Source organism: Idiotropiscis lumnitzeri, chromosome 11, assembly GCF_059441095.1.
Source record: "Idiotropiscis lumnitzeri isolate Australia: NSW breed Sydney's pygmy pipehorse chromosome 11, RoL_Ilum_1.0, whole genome shotgun sequence".
NCBI lineage: Eukaryota > Metazoa > Chordata > Actinopteri > Syngnathiformes > Syngnathidae > Idiotropiscis > Idiotropiscis lumnitzeri.
The window spans coordinates 13,420,747-13,429,763 of NC_142401.1; positions in this window are offsets into that span (position 1 = coordinate 13,420,747).

The following is a 9,017-nucleotide window of genomic DNA, read 5'->3' on the forward strand; positions in this document are numbered from 1 at the left end:
GTTGCAACTTTAAATCTCTTTTGCAGGAATAAAGTCATAATTTTACTATAAAAGTTGCAATATTAATAAAAAATAATCTTAGTATTGAGTGAATAATTTTGTAAAATATTCCAGTTGTTTTTGACATATTTGGGAACGCCACACAGTTAATAGTAGCCAGTTTGAAGAGATCTCGTAATTACTATGACCAAAAAGCTAACTGACACAGAGACATACTTATCGTTTACTTGTTTGTGTAAGAGTCTGAGTCGTTTTGCTTGTGGGGGTGCGTGTGTCGGTGTGTGTGTGTGTGTGTGTGACTCTGATAGTTAGAGCTACATGACCCTTTTTGAGTGCTAAATCCAAATCCAGCCCTTATCTGTCGGATAATGCAGGGTTTAAACCCCAACGATGACCTCATCGTCCCGCTTGGAGACAGTGGGGGAAACCCTAACAAGAGTCTGCACGCGCACACACACACGCACCCCCCCCCACACACACCCGCGCACACACGCACCCCCCCCACCCACACACACACACTATACAGGAGAAACAGGCATTCCAAGTGACCTAATCCTCTTTCATTTTCATTGTGCTAAGAAAATAAACATTAATAATAACAAAATCTTTTCTTTGTTGCTTTGAAATCTAAAAAACGTTTATATAGTTTCAGTAAAATATACAATACTGTAGAATACTACATTCTTACAGTGTGTACAGTAAAATATTTTATCAAGTTGTGCCATGTCGCCCTATGCTCTTTTGTACTTTAATACACTGTACCGTGTTATATTTCTGGCGAACCATACGACATCATACTAAACACTGTACAATACTCGATACAATGTGTGGCAAGATTGTTATTTTCTAGTGTACTATATAGTACTCTAACACACGTTCTGTGCTGGATTCTTTATGCCATGATGTATGGAACAATACCATTAGAACTTATGCTGTGCAAGTCTCTGCAATGCTATAGTCTACTATACTGTCCCATACCATACCATAGAATACTACTAAATGCTGTTAAAAAAATCTCCTTACAATTTCTGGAATTTATTACAGCGACAGATCCGATTTTCTTAACTATATTTGGTTTTTGTAATCAGTGGTTGGCCAAGTTTTTTTTTTTTACTCTAATTTACTACTCCTCTGTATCTGCACCATTAGTTGCACGCACATCGAGATGGTACTCAATTTCTTGCCATGTTTGCTGTAGGATAGCCTCATCAGTGGTGGCAATGGCATCATAAATCTTTGGCTTCCAATCACCAATGTTCCGTATCTTGATCGATAAAGATATGGAAAGAAGTCCAAGGCAGTAATATCTGGAGAACGTTGTGGCCAAGGAATCGTTGCCCCTACTCTTGAGTAGCAGGTTTCATTTAACAGTTCCCCTTTCAGCAACAGCATATCTGAAACACACAATTTCAATGTGATTATAAACTTTAATAAACATTGACTTGACGAAAAAACTAATCTGGTTAGGACTGTAATTTATTAAAATTGAAAATGCTTTTTTGATATTGTATGATGGCACAGTTATTTGACACATCTATATTTGGTCTCAACTCTGTTCTTCTAAGAGACACGCAGTGATACAAAGCACAAAAAAGTTGGTTATTGTGTTCATTAAAATAGACTGGAAAATTGCAACACGGTTCGAACAAAAATCAATCCCACAGCTGCAATTGGGCCACGATGCTGCTGCTCCAGTGATACCAGGAACGTAGACAACGGGTCATAAAACCTCTATGCTGACTTCTTGTGAGTTATGGATAGAGTTGAAAAACTGTTATTGGACAGAGCACCAAATGTTCTTCGACCAAAATTATATTCAAGACCTTAAACAGACTTACAGATCTCTCCGGTTTATAGAAATAGAAATAGAAATAGAAATCCCTTTATTGTCATTGTACTCAAGTGTGCAACGAGATTAGAGGGCTCCCCTCTCCAGTGCAATACAACAATAATACAGACAAATATATAAATTAGATAAATAAAGAAGACAGTCCAATGGAATTCAGTACTGAATAGGGCATATAGAAACACATCACAATGCTGTTTTGCGAGGTTAGGGTGGTCTCGTGTGTGTGTGAGAGTTCAGTATGGAGATGGCTCTCGGAAAGAAACTGTTTCTCAGTCTATTGGTCCTTGATTTGATGCATCTGTAGCGCCTGCCAGAGGGCAACAGGTCGAACAGGTGTGAGTTTGGGTGGGTATTGTCATTGACGATGTTGAGAGCCCTTCTGAGGCACCGGGCGGTGTAGATGTCCGACAGTGGGGGGAGAGGGCAGCCAATAATCCTTTGCGCTGTTTTGACTGTCCTCTGGAGCCTCACTCTGTCCGCCTCAGTGCAGCCGCTGTACCAGGTGGAGACACAGTACGTCAGCAGGCTCTCGAACAAACTTACTAAGCACCTGAAATCTGATTAGTAAATTTAAATATAGCTTCAGAACTTTATCGATCACTATTGTTAGAAAAATATTGAACTTGATATTTAACTGAATTTTTTTAACTCGCAATCTGTTTCTTCATTTTATCGTTTGATTTTCTCATTTTATGTATGATTCTTTTCTCGAGATTTTACTTTGTACCTTCATTTGGATCTTTTCATTTCATCTTGTTTTCGATCTCAACTTGTTTGCCTCTGTAACGCTCTATGAATTTATCATGTGAATTAATGGAGCTATACAAAGATATTTGCCTTGCTTAACTCGTCATTAACTACAAAATGAACCAAAAAGAGTTTCCTTTCATTTTCACCATCTTACAGCCGCAATGAATATTTTAACATCCCTCACCAAAATATCCTGTTTGTTGTTTAAATCTCACATGAAGTTGAAGCAAGGAAAGTAAAATCGACACTTTAATTATTCTTGTTGTGCTTTAAAGGATCCCTTCAGTACTGTACCTTAAGGCAAAGGAGTTGAGCACTCTTTTGTGTTATTTTTCTCCTGGAACTTTCCTCATGATTTATTTATCAGTGCTTGGAGATCAGATCTGCTTTTGTGGTGATTCCACACGGACCAAAGCAAACATGCCCTATATTGTTCATTTTTGGGGGAAAACATTTGCATCATCAGAACCACATTGGAAGCAGCCTGCTTGCATCCCCCGACAAGTGGCTGATAGAACATTTCTGCAATTGTTTGGCACGGTTCCTTTGATTCTGCAGGAACAAATTAACATCAGGGCCCCTATTTTCATCATGCGCAAAGAGCAGTTTAACTGTGCGTATTTTTCCTCATTTGGTATTTTGCTAGACTTTGCACAGGTATAATTAGGCATACCGGGACGTTTGCACCTTTGTGCGCAGTTGTGGGATAGAAGTCGTCTTTTCCCGGCCAATCCGAGTGGCATTTGCTCATTTGCATAAAAATCAAGGGCGACAAAGGTGCAAGTTTAGAATGTGATCTACTTTGTGCCATTAAATTTGTAGCCCTGTCTTGGTCCACAAAGGCAAAGTTCATCACATGACAGCCTTCCTTATCCTCCTTGCCATCCTCCGTCGCACCGCCTTATTGGCTGGTCCGGATCCTCATCTCATTCCACGGCGTCATCAGGTTTCAGAACACGCACCAACTCTTTACCATGTCCACCCGATGAGACAAAACGTTACGCCTGTTGCACATGCGCCAGCATACTGCATACAAGAGTAACTGTGTCAGGCCTCGTGCCAATTGGATGCCGATTGCCCCAAATTGGCTTTCATGGTGGTGACGGTGAGAAAGATTTGTAAAGGTCTTGGGTGAGAACTGGAGAGGGGGGAGGGTTAGTTGTGGGAGCTATTTATGGATCCTCACCAAGGGCTCACGTGTTCGTCAGCGATCGTCACTTCCCTCACTCCTTTGCCGTTGAATAGACAACCAATCATCCACATCCACTCTGCTCTGTTCCTATAGGAACATGACAAAAATAGGCAATGATATTTCGTGCACGGCTTGGATATCATATGTCATAATAATATAAAATGTACAATAAAGGATACATTATGAAAAAAGAGGTGTAAGGTAGCGTGAAAAGTAGTTTTGAACTTTTATTGATATTGATACTCGCAAATTAATCGATTAATATTATTGGAGCATCCGTTATTCACTGGCATTTCTTCTATGTGCTGTTTTTGTGATCTTTTTTAAACACCATAAGAAGCCACGAGATGATGGCAAAATAATATATCTGATATAAGAATAGCGCTTGGTAAATGTGGTATAGACGGTTGACAAATCTGGACCACTTGAGATTTGACTCCAATCTGAAACTGCCATCGTGGCAGTGACTCAAATATGCATTCGACTTAAACTTTAACATAAAAAGAATACAATAAATAATTAAATGCATGTGTTGATGGCAGCGAAAGCTGACATTGGGGCGACATTGTCATCAATCAGTAACCCAATGTATCATGTACATGGTCTACTGGAGGATTCATTAAGAGTGGCGCCAACCAATACGGTTTGACGTGAAGCGGATATACAGTATGTCGCGGAGAAAGGTGGGGGGGATTCTCCTTTGCAACAAGATGATCTCATCTCATGTCTGCCACCCAGGAAGAAGAGTTTTCATTCATAAACTTGATGCGCTCATGTGGCTACGTGCATACTGTACGAGCACTCCCGACAGGAAGTCAAGGATGCAGTCATAAAAAAATAAATAAAGCAAGTGTGATCACTGCCGGATTGTGTAACGTGGAGGACAAACTTTTGTGCTCCATGGGCATGTTTGATTTTTAAAATAGACAGAAGGCCTAATCTTAAAAATGTGTCAAATCAAACAAAAAACGGTATTTTATTGAAAATAATTATAATGTATTTATTTTCTATGTTGTTATTTCTATTTGTTATTTAATAAAATTTAATGTATATACTGTATAAAATGTATTACTAGCTATCCATCCATTTTCTGAAGCGCTTATCCTGCACTGGAGCCTATCGTAGCTGTCTTCGGGCAAGAGGCAGGGTAAAACCTTGAACTGGTCGCCACCTATGATGTATTAGTTATTTAGAGTGAATCAATTCACCAATCATTTTATGAAATAAATGAGTCCTTGAAAAGTTGTTGCATTAATTGACTTTTTCCCAACCTAAAATTGCTATTCATTAAATAATTGGTTAATTGTTTCAGTGTCAAACCATGTGGAAAGATTTATTTATTTATATATTTACCTTATTATTTAATAAAATTTAACCAATGAAAGTAAATTAAACCATAATTAATAAAACCTAGTAAAATCAATAATTCTATACATTTAATGTGTTTAATTTATGCTTTAATATCATTTGAATTCATTTGGGTATAATTAAGTAAGGAATCATACAGTATCCAAAATAAATACAATAAAAAATATAAAATATATATTTTTTATTTTATTTATTTATTTTATTTATTGAAAACTATAAAAGCCTGCGCAATATGGCTTTTCATTTTTGGTTTTTAAATAACTATGTCTTAATTACACATAATGCAATTTGAAGAATTATTTAATCATCAAAATAAACAACATACACATTTATTTTATCTTATTTTTTTTTTGCTTCTCTAAAAATGACCTGGCCTGTCTATCTGTACATCTCCAAAAAATCAAATGTGATCCCTGACCTCAAACATTTGCCCAATCCTGATGCAAGTGCAAAAGTGGCAATGGGCAGGTTGTATGCGGCCAGGGGCCATATTTTGCCCACCCATGCTTTATAAGGTTTCCCTCAGTGAGGATCTGCGACGCTATCACCATATTTGACCTTGACAACAACACTGCAGCACACAACCCATTGTGATTTTTCCTATACAAGCAGGTCTCTTGGTATATGACTCACTCTGGTGTGATTTCAAAATATGCTAATGCAACATTTAGATCAAGTGCCGCTTTGATCTGACGGGGGAGATTAGAGATGCTTCCCTTTGGAAGGCAGCGAGGAGAGGGTTAATCACCATAGAGGGGGAGCAAGGAGAAGCCTTCCTGACAGTCACGTGGTCTGTGCCAGGAAAAGGAGGGAGGTGGAGAGGGGCGGGGCGGGCTTCGGGAGCATGTTGCCGTAGAAACAGAATCCTCAGTCGACCGGTGTGAAGTCAACGGCGCAATGTGAGGTGGTGACTGCAGTTGGATGGAGGTGGGCGATGGGGTGTGTGTGTGTGACACACAACTGCGGACGCACTTGGAATTCTAATGGAGCCACGCACGCACACATGCACACAAATAATTGGCAGCATCATCTATTGCTCGGGTGGGAAAATCTTTTGTGGGTTCAGTGTTATGGGGCTTTGTATAACAGCTGCTGCAGCACGGTAGCCTAGTGGTTCGCTCATCTGCCTCACAGTTCTGAGGTTCAGCGTTTGAATCTCGGCTAAGGCCTTCCTGTGTGGAGTTTGCATCCCCTACATTCTAAAAACATTAATTTTTACTTTGTGGATTCATTCAAGACTCTAAATTGTCAATAGGTGTCAATGTGAGCATGAATGGATGTTGTCACTATGTGCCCTGCGATTGGCTAGCGACCATTCCAGGATGAATCCCACACTTCTCTCGCTCAAAGTGGAAAGTGAAGTCTGATGACTTTTCCATAAAACACCAAACTCTCATAAATTAAACTTCAAGGTCACATTTCTTGGCAGCATAAGAGGTAGCTGATGGATATCAAGAGTAGCCCCATAAAAAAGTCCCAAGAACCCGTGTCGTAAAACAAACAGGAAGTAAGCCATTTTGGATGCAAGCGGCCATTTTACACGACCTTCACAGGCAAACTTGTCCTAGAGATTTTGTGAGATTACTGCCTAACTGACACAACACATTCTACACAGATGGACGGCGCTAAATTTAACCTGGTGTTCGTCTTTACGTATGGGCAATATATTTGACTACTTGCCATAAAACACCAAACTCTAATAATTCTCTTCCATTTCATGTACAATGCCTCAGCAAAACCATATAATGAAGCTTATAATGAATTCATAACATTAAATGGTAAATGCATTAGTGAGTGCACATTTTCAGGGAGGCAATCTCTTAAAAGGGATAGGCACGTAAACTGCGGTAGAGTAATTGGTGACAGTATAATTGCATAGGCCCGCCTATTCCAATTAAAGCCGTAATATGCATAAATCACGCTCAAGATTAACATTGGATTAACTACACTTCCCAAATACCCTCCAGTGGGCCAGCTCACCAGCTGGAAAGAGGGGGCGGAGTAGCCTTAATAATTATGCAGACCATTATTATTATTACGAGAATCTTGTTTCGACTTGAAAGGGGTGTTTGTAACTAAACAGACGTGGTCATAAACAAACAAACAAGCAAACAAAGATGAAGTTAGCAAACAAGCATGATCGTGAGATAGACAGTGCCACACTAACTCGACATAAATAAAGGTGACTGTACTGAATATTGTCAGCTGCTTATCAGACCACAACCTTAGATTAAATTGCGATGGCAGCAATGTAATTACTTTGGCCAGAATAAACATTCAACCTTATAAATTATGTATGCTATTTAAAATATCAACTGGTATTGTGTGTGCTTCCCTGAGATGCATTCTTCACATCAGCTCCATGTTCTTTTTCAGTGTTTCTACTTTTTAGCTACAGTCAAGCGCAATCCCATACTTAACATGGCCAAAGCTGAGCAGATAATTGGTGGAATTTAGTGTTTATTATCATATGAACTGTCAGACATCTTGTGAAATTCTTACCTCGTCGCTCATATATAGATGCAGACATAATGTAAAATGTAACACAACAAAAATGTTATTTAAAATATTACCAGGGTTACAAAAGCAAGGAGCATAACAAAAAAAAGACAATGCAAAATAAGAGAATACAAATGAGTTGTATGGCGATTGTACGTTGTATTATGTTCTTTTGTAATAGGATTGTGCTGGGGATTGTGCAATTGACGCAAATGCTAGTACTATTTTCCCCTCTTTTTTTTTGAAGCAGTGCTTCTCAGTTATTTTCTGTTACGACCACCCAGGAAGAAGAAAATATTTCATTGCGACTATAATACCAACATTTATCCATAAAACTATTACAAATACTGAATGAAAAAAGAAAGTTAATATATAAATCAGAACCAAAGAAACAAAACCTTTTCCATTCTTTATACTCCCCGCACATTCTCTCAATGAGAACAGTACTGCCACCTACAGTACAGGATCTGCAATTACACTTTAATCTAATAGGGAAAAAAACTAGTCCCCTAGGTTCACATGCGTCCCTCTTGGCATCGCGCCGCACCCTTAAGGTAAAAATAACACTTCATTTTGAAACATCAGTGTCATTGATTTTCAAGTTCATAACGCCGGTTTGTTCGAGTAGTTCCTCTCTCTCTCTCTCTCTCTCTCTCTTTATATTTATATATATATATATATATATATATATATATATATATATATATATATATATATATATATATATATTGATACTGGGTAGTGTTTGATACTGTGTTTTGATCGCATAGAGGAAATGCGACAAAAAGCTTTGCCCGAAGCTCATAATTGACGTTTTGACTGAGCGTCCGAAGGCTGCGCTCTTCCTTTTAAGGCAAATGGAGACCAAGTCATTTCCTGTCATCGCCTCGAGTAAAACTGGAAACGGCGAGCAGGAAGAGGAGGAGGAGGGGGAATAATTCTCAGACAGCATGTGACGTTTCCGCACCTCAAGGTTTTGGGGTTGTGAGAGAGGATGGGGGTGAGGACCAATGGAGAGTGTGCATGGCAGGAGGCAGGCTGATAAACATTATTTCCCGGGCTTGTTTATTTATGTTTATCTTTGAGAATGACTCATACCATTCTTTTGGTGCATCCACTGAAGTGAAACATCTGTTTTTATTAACGCTGTGTCAATGCCAACCAAAAACAGACATCAGCGCAGGTCCAAGCAAATGTCAGTAGACATAACCAGCTAAAGACATGAAAAACCTTTTAATTAGCCTAATGTCTTCATCATAAATCAGTGGCAGCCGCATTGTCTCCCCGAAATTTGCATTCTTGTCGCCAATCATACAAAGATATGCTAATGAGCCACTTGACTGCATGAGAAATTAGCGG